Source organism: Urocitellus parryii, chromosome 8, assembly GCF_045843805.1.
Source record: "Urocitellus parryii isolate mUroPar1 chromosome 8, mUroPar1.hap1, whole genome shotgun sequence".
In the NCBI taxonomy this organism is placed as follows: domain Eukaryota; kingdom Metazoa; phylum Chordata; class Mammalia; order Rodentia; family Sciuridae; genus Urocitellus; species Urocitellus parryii.
The window spans coordinates 104,193,797-104,206,879 of NC_135538.1; positions in this window are offsets into that span (position 1 = coordinate 104,193,797).

Below are 13,083 nucleotides of genomic sequence, written 5' to 3' on the forward strand. Positions count from 1 at the left end.
TGTCAGCCCACACTTTCTTAGTCAGCATCTGTCTTTTCTCAGATCTATTAATTGAAGGGATACTTCAATTAATGTTGTGTACAGCACAGTACACTATTAACTTCCTTGTCCCCAAGGTTAATACCTTTCCTTTATAATCAGGGAAAATGAGTCATTCTAAATGCCCGCCCCCCTGCATACTGTGCTACCTTCTTTATAGAATTGCTTCTTTGACAAGGACCTTGTTCCCTTTGCCCCATCAAAATTGTGTCTCTGATTTGGACTCCTAATTTATACTTGAACTCTCTTTTTCCCTCTTCAATTTCCTAGGCTACCTCCTCATTCTTTTTTTCTCCCTCCCTTCCTGCCCTTTTCCTCTATATTATACCATATCTCTCCTAACTCTTCAGCACTGTCCTTAATTATCGATCCAGTTTGCCTGGTTTAGTAAACCTTATGTGGGTAGCCTCTTTGATCTTCTAAACCTCTCTCACTACCAAATACTTTTTCACAGAATAATCTTGATTCTTACCAAGACCATTACAAGGTAATAAAGCTTTCTACACATTAACAACATGCAAGGGCTGGGAATGTGGCTCAGGCGGTAGCGCGCTCGTCTGGCATGCGTGCGGCCCGGGTTCGATTCTCAGCACCACATACCAACAAAAATGTTGTGTCAGCCAAGAACTAAGAAATAAATATTAAAAAAAAATAAAAAAAAAAAACAACATGCAATCTCAATGTGTTCCTTAAATATCCAGAAGTAAAGAAAGTAGGACTATTTCTAGTTTGAAAATACTCTCAACAACATTAATAACAACTAACACCATCTGACAATTTAAGTCTCAGACACTGACCTGAACACATATACCTCATCAGACATGACTGCCATTACAATGCAATGCATAGTGGTACTGTCACCCCCCTTTCAAAGAGTAGGAAACTGAAATGGTTACTTAATTTGTATGAGATCACATAAGTATGAAATGGCGGAGCCTATGCTTGCATTCAGGGCTAATTCCATAGCTGAGACTCTAGCCTATCTTAGGTCACTTGCTCTTTGAACTGGGAGTTCTTCCTTTGCCTAAAAAGAAGGAGAAAGAGAAGGGGAAAACTGAAGGAATCCTCCTCCAGTTGTTTTTTGTACAGATCAACCATGAAATGGCCTGAAATAATTATTTTCCCCCCTTTCATTGAAGACCTCTTGGGCAGATGGGTAGAGAGAGGAATAAAGGAGACGTTCTTCTTAGGATCATGGAGCTCGTGATTTTAAAAGGGGAAGTCAAATTTCATGATAACACAGCATAAATCATGTATGATTTTTCTCTCATGCCCCTTGGACATGACTCCTCTCTTGAATCTATTCTCTCCATCCTTATAAAACTTGTTATTTCTACCTCTCCTAGGATATTTGGTACGTTTTCTACTGTGAAATAGCTATTTTCATGCAACTTTTGTTTCCTTTTATAAGAATAAAATTCTCAAAGACTGAAGACTGTCCCACACATTTTTACATTCATGCCAGCTATTGGACACAGAAAGTTCTCAGTAATTATGCACTAAGGGGCTATGGATGTAGCTCAGTGGTAGAGAATTTGAGCATGCACAAGCCCTAGGATCAATCCCCAATGTCATCCTGACCCAAAAATTACATGCTAAATTCCACAGTAGGAAGAATGCCTAATTAGTTCTCTGTGTCTCCAAGATTTCAAATAAAGGAATTTTACTTAAGTGATTCTAAGACACTCTTCTTAAATTGAATAATATTCCATTTGGTAGCAACCTCTTTCTGGAGATAATTGGCCAATATGTGAATACTTATGACACATGCTTAATTGAGTATTCCAGTATCTTTTTAGTAAGAGTCGTTGCTAAACAATTAAATGATAATTCCAAGTTAATTTTTACATTATGAATTCTATTCGAAGAACCATCTCAAAAAAGTTCAAGAAATGTATTCAGAACTGTTACGCTCTAGTTGTTACAAGGTCATAAGTTTTTCTAAGAATTATGGTTGAGAAGGGGTAGAGAAATAAATACCTTGGGGCTGGGGATGTGGCTCAAGCGGTAGCGCGCTTGCATGGCATGCTTGTGGCCCGGGGCTCGATCCTCAGCACCACATACAGACAAAGATGTTGTGTCCACCAATAACTAGAAAATAAATATTTAAAAAAAAAAAAGAAATAAATACCAATAGTATGAGAGAAATGCTAGACAGTCTTATCTACGCATTTGACTTCACCCTGACAGGTGAAGTCAGGCTTTTTTACTTGTATTCTTGTATTTACAAGTATAAAGCCTGGCCTCTCTGCACATAGGCACATATTTGTGTTTATGCTTATATATATATATATATATATATCATATATATATATAATATATATATATATATATATATATATATATATATATATATCATATATATGAGTTCTCCTTCCACTCTGGAATCACCCTCTTGTTCTTCAAACCTTACCTCTTACCCCAAAAGAGTATGGAATGAATGAAGAAATCAGGCTATTACAACACTATAAGGTTGTGCTAGAAACACCTTAAAGAGTCATGACCTGTTTGTTAGAAATTAGTCACTACCTACCTGTGTGCAGTAGGTAGTGACTAATTTCTAAATCTAAAACCAGGTACAAAAGGAAAACCTGCGGCTCAGAGATAATGCTGGATGTTTCAGAAGCCAATTAAAACACTTACAAAATGGGAAGCTATTATGAACATTACACTTTAGAATTCTGTTAAAAGATCTTCAGTTTTCCAACACCCAGAAAAATCACATTATTTCAAGAGAAAAAACCTTAGACAACTACCACCTCTAATAAAAACTCACCTACTGATCTCTCTCCCCCAAATGAAATTGTTAGTTAATAAGTCTATGTGGATATTTCTGAAACCAAAATGAAAGGGAAAGGAACTTTATGGCAGATACTTTGAAGATATAGGAATTGAAAGCTCAAGGGGACAGTTTCATTTTGGGGAGGGGAAGAACCTTGAAAAAGAGGAACTCTAATTTAAACAAATTTAGTGATAGAGAAAATCACATTTATTTATTCATTAGTTCATTAATGGAAGGGTTGTTTTGTTCAAATGAAGTAATAAATTAAAATAAATTTTGTCCAGTATAAGCAAAAGCTGGCCTACTCTTCCACACACATAATATTTACAGTCCACAATTTTGCTTTCCCATGCTAGGGATCAAACCCAGGGGTTCAAGTATGCTAGGCAAGTTCTTTACCACTGAGCTCCAGCTTCAACACTAAAGACCATAATTTTATTCTTTTTTCTGATAATGTAAAAATTGTTTGTTGAACAAAATTCAAACAGTACAGGCAAAATAAGATAAAAATCCCAAAGAATCTCACATCTCCGAATGATCACTATTAACAGTTTGGATTATATTTACTAGAATTTTTATTCATGTTCTAACATGTAAATAGTTTGTAATTATACTATACATATTGCTCTGCAACTTAGTCATACATATACATACACTCCTTTCTAGTACATTCTATGTCTATAGAATATACACATATTTCCAGTCCAATCTAGGTCTATTTTCAGTCATTTCTTGAAATGGTGCATTTTATTGTTTTACTGAACCATGAATGATTAATTAAATAAATATTTAAAATATTTCCAGGTTATTTTATTTAGTTATTTATTTTGGCATGATAAACACTTCCTTGGTGAACATCTATATGTTTATACATGTATTTTTTTGCACACTTGTGATTATGAGATTTTTAATAAAATGAAATCGCTAAACCTAAAGGCATACATTCACATTTTAATTAGGTTTTGCCTTCTAAAAAGACTGCACCAATTACTCTTCTTCAAAAGACTACATTGTCCCCAAAACTGGATATTAACAATCTTGAATTTCATCCATAGAGTAGGAAAGAAATCATATTCCACTGTTTCAATGTATATTGAGGGAGATTGAGAATCTTTACATATACACACTGGCTATTTTTATTTTATTTTTTGCTTAACAATTGCTGAGCCTACCAGCCCTGATCCTTGACTAATTTTTGTATTTTGTTACCATTTTATCATTGATTTCTAAGAATGCTTTTATTCTAGGGATGGTAGCAATTTTTTCCAAATGTCCATTTGCCCTTAGATCCATTCCTCTTTCTCCTGGGTATGTATGGGGTAGCGAGGGGGACTTATTGTTGACCCCTGCAGACTGCTTTCCTAGTAGGTTGGCTTCCAGCTGAGTCTGGACATTGGGAGGCACTGGTGGAAGGTTGGAGGGTGTGGAAGACAGAATAATGGCTTCTCTTAAAATGCCTGCTTTCTAATCCCCCATCAAGTGAACACATTCTATTACATGGCTAATGCGAATTGGATTGTAAAAATTAGCTCATCTTAAAATAAGATAACCCTGAAAAATAATTTAAGGTTAAAATTATTACCATAGTGCCCACACTTCAAAGGCATTATCTATAGCAAAGCTAGTAAAGTCTAAAGTTTTATTATTAACTGACTTCTAAAATCAGTGATGATCTGGTCATGGTGGCCCACGCCTGTACTCGCAGCGGCTCTGGAGGTTGAGGCAGGAGGATTGCAAGTTCAAAGCCAACCTCAGCAATTTAGTGAGGCCCTAAGCAATTTAGGAAGATCCTGTCTCAAAATAAAAAATAAAAAGGGCTGGGGAGGGCTGGGGATGTGGCTCAAGCAGTAGCGGGCTCTCCTGGTATGCGTGCGGCCAGGGTTCGATCCTCAGCACCACATACAAAAAAACAAAGATGTTGTGTCTGCCGAAAACTAAAAAATAAATATTAAAATTCTCTCTCTCTCCCTCTCTCTCTCTCTCACTCTCTCTTTTAAAAAAGGGGGGGGGGCTGGGGATGTGACTTAGTGGTTAAGCATCCCTGGGTTCAATCCCTTGTATCAAAAAAATAAAATAATAAAATCAGTGATTAAAGCAAATAACTAGGAGCAAGTTGAAGCTAGAGCGTTAAATCAGGCTTTCCCTTGGTTTCAGGATGACAAATTTTAAGGACTCTAGTGGTCATTGCTGGCTTTGAAGAGAAAGGAAGTAACCATGACCCTTAGAAGGCAACCTGGAAAAGGTCAAAAACCCAAGGAAACAGATACCTCCCTACAGCCTCCAGAAAGAAATGAAACCCTGTCAACATCTTGTTTCTAACCCAATGAGTCCTATATCAGAATTCTGGTGTCCAGAAATTAAAAAATTGTGAAATTTGTAAAATTAAAAAATTGTGCTCTTTTAAAACACCCAGCATGTGGTACTTAATTTATTGTGGAAGCAATAGGAAACTGATACAGAGGACTAGAAGAAAGGAGAAGCCAGGATATTCCTCCCCACCCCAGCCCCTACTTCAAGCTGCATCTCTGGTATCCACTGCATGTCCCCTGTGATTTCCACTCCTATCAGAGGGGACTGTGAGGTTGGCTTAAGCTAGCTGACCCTGGCTCCTGGGCTCTGAGAACACCATATTTTTCTTTTTCTTCCAGTGTAGAGGTGAAGAGGCTACCTACTATTGGACTTACTATATGGCCTTTTCTTGGATTTTCAGCGCTTCTATCACTGAGCTACTTCCCCAGATCTTTTTAATGATTTTTCCCTGGCATGTGTGCGGCCCGGGTTCGATCCTCAGCACCACATACAAAGATGTTGTGTCCACTGAAAACTAAAAAATAAATATTAAAAAATTCTCTCTCTCTCTTCTCTCTCTTTAAAAAGAAAAAAGAAAGGCCTTTGCAGCTCCAAAATTATAAAAAATAAACAGCCTATAACTTTATCTAGTTTTAAATTTTTTTATTTTAAAAATTTTACTTATTTTTATAATTATAGTTCTATAATATGTAATGACAAAAGTATACATAAATGTACAGCTTGCTGAATTTTCACATACTATGAAACTTCTGGTCATATTGTGCTTTTATATTTTATGTATTTTTTCTTTCTTTTTAAGGTGCTAGGGATAGAACCCAGAATCTTGAGCATTTTATTTATTGAAGCACTCTACCACTAAACTATACCCTGGCTCATTTTTTTGGGGGGTGGGGGGGTGGGGACTGTTCTCAGGGATTGAATTCAGGGGCACTTGGCCACTGAACCACATCCCCAGCCCTATTTTGTATTTTATTTAGAGACAGGGTTTCACTGAGTTGCTCAGTGGCTGGCTTTGAACTCGAAATCCTCCTGTCTCAGCCTCTAGAGATGCTGGGATTACAAACGTCATTGCACCTCGACCCCTGGCTGATTTTTTATGAGTAAAATTTTGATATATCTGTATTTTGCTTGAGGGTGAATTAAGTAAGATTGTAATTCAAGTACACTTTCCTCTCAATTACTAGGTATTTATAATATTTGAAAAAAATAATCTGCCTTTATGCTATTACTTGAAATGCCACCTTTATCATGTACATCTGCATGAATTGATTAGTTTCTGGACTCTGATTTACCTATTCCTGTTTGTATTTCACAATTTTGTAACATTTTAAAATAAAATTCTGTTTAACATCCCTTCCTTGCAATTGCTCAGAGTACAAACTATTTTAAATGTTTAGAATTACAAAAGAGACTTGCGCTTGAAAGAAAGAACAAGCCAAAATCAAAAACAATCTCCAGGCCAAGTAATAGAGATAGTAAATTGTCCTGTATAACTCTGTGCAGATGTTTACCTTTTGACTGCCAGCTGAGCCAGGATCTGGCATTTGTAAACATTCAGTAAATAAGTGATTCCCAATCCTGGCTGACTATTGAAAGTACACCAAACTTATATTTTGGCCAAATTCCAACTGATTGTATATTAAAACCAATATTCATCAGTACTCATAATCATAGCTGAATATTACTATCATAGATGGAAACTCTGGTATATAAGAATTAATGTAAATTTGTCATTAAAATTATTATTCCAATTTTCTTATTTAAAATTTTAGAAGTCAGTATTTTTAGTTCAGCATTATAGAGTAGGAACAGTTTCTCAGCTCTCTTCCTGCTCCATTGCTCCAGAGGTCATTGGTATGCATACTTTATAATGCTAAATATATGCCCATTTTAACACTAGTCAGTAATATTGCCATCAAGTACCAAGTGTATAACTATCCCTCTTTCTCCAGAGATAACTGACCAGGGAAATGTCTCATAGATTCAAAAGTATATAGAATTGTCTTTCTGGAATACTTTTTAAAATTTTGAGTTTTATTTGTTTGTTTTGTTTTATTGTTTTTGTTTTTTTTTTTTTTAAGGAGGAAATGTGTTCGTCCCTTCTCACCTTTTCCTCGTTTCCCCACTTATCCTAAGATTTTATAAAATCTCTTAATAAATATAATTTAACATGGATATTTTTTCTGATTTCAAATCTTGTCTTCACATGAAATATTGAAATGGTAGAACTGATATCCTGCCTTTCCTTTGTCATCACATAACACAAAGAATTCCCAAACAACATCTTTACCTTGATATATTCATTATTACATTGTAAAGAAACAACTAAAAATTCAATGTAGTTCATAAACATTATTTTCCTTAGTGAAGTCAACATTGCCAGCACTTTCATAAAAATTCAAATAAACAAAAAACTCAATCTTTACATTTCTTCCTTATATAGCTATTTAAAACTTCATGAGGCCAGGGCTGTAGCTCAGTGGTGGAACACTTGCCTAGCAAGTGCAAGGCCCTGGGTTTGATCCCCAGCATTGCCAAAAATAAATAAACACTGTGCACTTTTATTGGCACAGAAGGGATACAAAATTCTTCCCAGACTCTTCCTCTACATTTATTTTCATCTGGATACAATTCACTGAATTTCCACCTTCTGCAGGCCATCCACATTCCTTGGCTCACTGCCTCTTTCTGTTCTCAAAACCAACAAATTTGCATCTCTTTGATTATGCTCAGTAGTCCTATCTTCCTCTGACTCCATTAGGCTGCCTTCTTCCTTCCTCTTTTAAAGACCTTTATAATTATACTGGCTCACCTGAATAATCTAGGACACTTCCCCTATTTTAAAATCAGTAAATTAGCAACATTAATTCCATCCTAATTCCCTTTGGCTGTGTAATGTAGCATATTCACAGGTTTCAGAAATTAGGATATTTGGGGAGAGGGCATTATTCAGCCTAAAACAGCATATGTATTTATATACTTCTTATAAGTCAAGATTTAGTTATAGAAAACAGAATCTGTTCTAGGTTAAGCAGAAAGTAATATATTTTAATGTTTTCAGAACTACTGAGTGAATAACTAAGTAGACTTAGCTAACTTTCAGAGTGCAGAACTAAGCAACCAGAGAGTTGACATTGCTACCATAATCAGGTGTCCATGGAATCTGGACTCTGTGGGTAGAACTGTTGTCTGGAAAAACCATATCACTTCTACCACTATCAAAAAGCTGTTTCTGACAAATCAGAGATAGAGTACAATCCTGCTAAACCATGTAGCCTCTGCTGTGGTTAATACTAGCAAAACGGATGACTGATGATGCCCCTTTCTCTCTTTGTTTAGCCCAGTTTCAATATCAAGTTGTCATAAAAGTGCATCTGAGTTAATCATATCAGAAACTCTGGTTATGATTTCTTATTTTTACTTTTAAATGAACAAGGAGATTGAAATGGGTATTAAGCAAATGAAACAAGATTTGTTAAAAATATACATTGTAAATATACATAGTATACATGGTATGTTTCTGGGGAAACTTTTATAGTAGATGTATCTGGGGAGGGATACTGAGAGGTTAGAGGGTAGGATGGGGGGATACTTTATTTTCACTATATATCTTTTGTAATTATTGAAATTGGTAACTTGCATAACTAAAGAATTTTTTATTGTATAGGGCAAAAAAGTATATTGGTGCATGCTTATAATCCAAGTTACTTAAGAAGTTGAGGTAGGAAGATTGCAAGTTTGAGACCAGCCTGCACACTTAGTGAGACCCTGCCTCAAAATAAAAACTGAAAAGAGTAGGGAATGTAGTTCAAGAATAGAACACCCCAGGATTTAATCCCCAGCATGGGGGGTGGGGGGTGGGTGGGTAATATTCATTGAAATAAATGTGCTTTCTATTTGGTCTGAGGAAGATCATGATTAGGGAAGTAGTAATTGATTACTATCAGAATTTGGTTTTATTATTACTGTTGTCATCATTTATGTATTAAAAATAATCTTTACTATGATTTATTTTCTTCACCTTGCATTTTGTTCTGTTTGTCACTGTCCTCACATTTAGATATGACTTGTTAAGTAATACATACACAAATGTCTGACTTCTATAAATATATCCTCATCTCCAATTATCCCTCACGTGGATAAGGTTAATCCCATGGACTGAATTCTCATAGCGGGGAACCACAATTCTATTGCTGACACTTGCGGAGTTGCAGGCATGATGCCAAAAAGGACCAGTTCTGTAGGATAGTCTTTCAAAATCAAACCTATTGAACTATGGATAATAGTAAATTAAATATAGTGCTGAGTCAGAGAGTCTAGGAAAAGGATTTATTTAAAGAAATGGGTACAGAAATGGGGAATTCAGAGGAAGTCATTTTTGGCTGGGGAAGATAATGAGTTGATTCATGCAGTTTGGGTTGATAGTTGGAAAGGTCTTTTAAAGAGCAAAGCCTGAGCCTTCAGTTGAAATGAGGAACTGAAATTTAAAGAGGCAGGGCAAGGGTAAAGCTGCTGGGCACACTTAATAATCATCAAATACATATAAAACCTTTATTATTTGGATTTCACTAAATCTGCTTCATCACAGGCCAAAGTGCACACTGATATTTCCCTCTTGGTAGTAAAAAGTGAAACCTCTCAGTAGGAAATGAGTAGAAATGGTAACCTGAGGCTTTCTCACTGAGAAATGTTTGAAATACAGCTCTATTGCAACTGGGTTGTTGAGCCCTGGGCCTATGTCACTGAATTGCTCTCTGGACTCCCTTAGGCTAAATGAATAAGTGAAAAACAGTTTATTCAGCCCTAGGTGACCACAGCACAGCATCTTGGCAAACATCTGATGCTTTCTCTCTTTTTTTTTTCTTTCTTTTTTTTCTTTTTTAAAAAAAGAGTGAGAAAGAGGGAGAGAGAGAGAGAACTTTAATATTTATTTTTTTCAGTATTTGGCGGACACAGCATCTTTGTCTGTATGTGGTGCTGAGGATCGAACCCGGGCCGCACGCATGCCAGGCGAGCGCGGTACCGCTTGAGCCACATCCCCAGCACCTGATGCTTTCTCTTAAATGTCAATTGAAAACTTCATGCGAGGGTAGGATTTTATTCTTTACTACAGACTCAATGATAATCACAGTGCTTTGTGATTGGGCCATTGAGTGATCAGGAAAAGGGTTGTGTAATCATGTGGAAACATTGAAAACTGATCCTCTCTGTCTTACACACACACACACTCTCTCTGTGGAGGAGTTACCTGCAAAAGTTATTCATTGACTAAAACCAGGAAGACAATCAGCTGCTCTCAGTGATACCAACACTACCTGTAGAGATCTGTGTATGCCCTCATGGTTCCCTGAAGAATTTACTGGGTGTGGAGGAAGAAACAACTTCACAGTAGTGATTTGACCCATGACCAGAAACCTGACTCAAGCGAAGAACAAAGTTGCAGACACTGTCAGATACCAGTTCACATTTTACTGGGAAGAACAGCTGGAACCAGAAAGGCCACCTGCCTGAGGCAGAAAGTCCAGGCCTTCAAATGACTCAGTCTTTCCTAAGAGCGGTTGGAGGAATGCTGGTAGCTGGTGATTTTCCTGTTCCTGTGGTGCCCAGTATGAATGTTTTGCTTTGCCATTAAAGTCCCTTTTTGAGGCCAAGATGCTAGGAAAACAGGCTGATGGCACCAAGAATCACACAGAATCATCCTGTCACTTTGTTCTCCTCTGTAGTATGATTTCACACAGCTGATGGGTTTCAAAGCATCTGCTCAAATTTCTTTCTGAACTTTCTCTTGAAATACTTTGAGCAGAAGAGGAAAGAGTCAGGAAGTTAAGTAGGTCTGACAGAGTACGACTGTAGTCCAATTTATTATTATTTCTTTTAACAGTGGATTGCCTCTATCTTCCAAATGAAATTATAGGCACAATTTGCACATGGAAAGTAAGAGGGCTTTTCTTTTTTATTTTATTTATTTATTTATTTGCTTGCAGTGCTGGGGACCCTGTGTGCAAAGCACAGGCTCTACCGCTGAGTTATATGCAGAGCTTTTTGGTGGCATTGAGGATTGAACCCAGGGCTTCGTGTGTGCCAGGCAAAAGTTCTTCACTGAATCACACCACCAGACCTAAAAGGAGATATTTTTTATGTTTGAAGCTAGCTTTTTGAAATCTAGAACTCTCCTGCTGTAACCTGGAAGTTGACCCTCCTAATACTTGAAAACCATTACAATTGAGATGAATTCCTTTAAAATAAAAAGTGTTCTTTAAAATATGAAAACCTGTGCAATAATGATTGAGCCAGATATGTTGAGCCAGAATCTATGAGTTAATCTCCCTTGGTATGAATTAGTTTATATCAAATTTCTATTTTTCCTAATAACTGCTGAAACAAATGCACTAGAGAATATGAACTTAAATTAAATAGAGGGAAAATAAAATTACTTTTGAAGCATGTGGCACTGCAAGTTAGGGAAGTCATAAAGGAGTTTCTCAGAGAGGATTTGAGAACTGGTTTGGGTTATCAGCACCAAAACATAGGATATTGAGACCATGGGGAGTGACTTACTGCCTATGTGACACTGGGCAAGTTACTTGACCTCCCTGTTCCTTGATTTCCTAAAACAAGGTCATAATAATATTGTATATTTAAAGTAGTCTTTTGAGGATCAAATGAGTTGATATTTTTTAAGTCTTAAGGGTTGAAGCCTTTAGGTCCTTCAACCCTTTCCAGTTGACACGATTTAAGAAACTTTACCATTCCAGGTTTCTCAATAAGCCTTTAAAATATATCAGATACACAATCCAATGTAGAAGAAAGAGATGCTGCTCACCATTCTAGACCTTCTACTCTATACCCTATCTAAGTGAAGCAGCAACAAACACTCCTGGTAACTACATTTCACTCATCCTTTCCTGTAGTGTGGTGGAATTTGGGATTCCAAATGTGATTTACTTTGTCTTTGTTAAATGTGAAACACAACTGTTGTGATCCTTTTCCTTTGCTTTACAATTTCACTACCATTCAACTTACACCTTCAGCTAAAACACCCTCTGTCGTCCGGAAATTTTTTTCTAGTAAGGTCAAAGACAAAGAGCTCTGTATCACATGACCTCCTTCCATACTGATATTGATACTATGCTTAAGAATCTTCTCAATTTGGAAATACTTGAAGCCAGAAGGATTTACAAATAAGTGAAACACATGGATTTTTTTCAAAGGAAGCATCAAATATTCCCAGCCTGCCAAAATGCATTTCCAATTCTAATACTCAGACTTTTAAAGTATCTAAAGTTTTTCCTCCTTAAAATGAGCCTACCTGAGGCCCTAATTTCTATCATATGGGATTAGACCCCAACTTTCTTAGAGAGACTCCTGTGGGGCACTAGAATTAAAATCAAGAATCAATAAATGGGATGGATTCAAACTAAAAAGTTTCTTCTCAGCAAAAGAAATAATCTGTTAGGTGAATAGAGAGCCTACATCTTGGGAACAAATCTTTACCCCTCATAAATCAGAGAAAAAGAACTCAAAAAGCTAAGCATCAAAAAAAAAAAAAAACCCAATCAATAAATGGGCCAAGGACCTGAACAGATACAGCTCAGAAGATGATATACAGTCAATCAACATGTATATGAAAAAATGTTCATCATCGATAGCAATTAGAGAAATGCAAATCAAAACTACTCTAAGATTTCATCTTACTCCAGTCAGAATGGCAGCTATTATGAATATAAACAACAGTAAGTGTTGGCGAGGATATGGGGGAAAAGGTACACTCATACACTGCTGGTGGGACTGCAAATTGCAGCCGATATGGAAAGCAATATGGGGATTTCTTGGAAAACTGGGAATGCAACCACCATTTGACCCAGCTGTCTCTCCTTAGTCTATACCCAAAAGACTTAAAACAGCATACCACAGGGACACAGCCACATCAATGTTTATAACAGCACAATTCA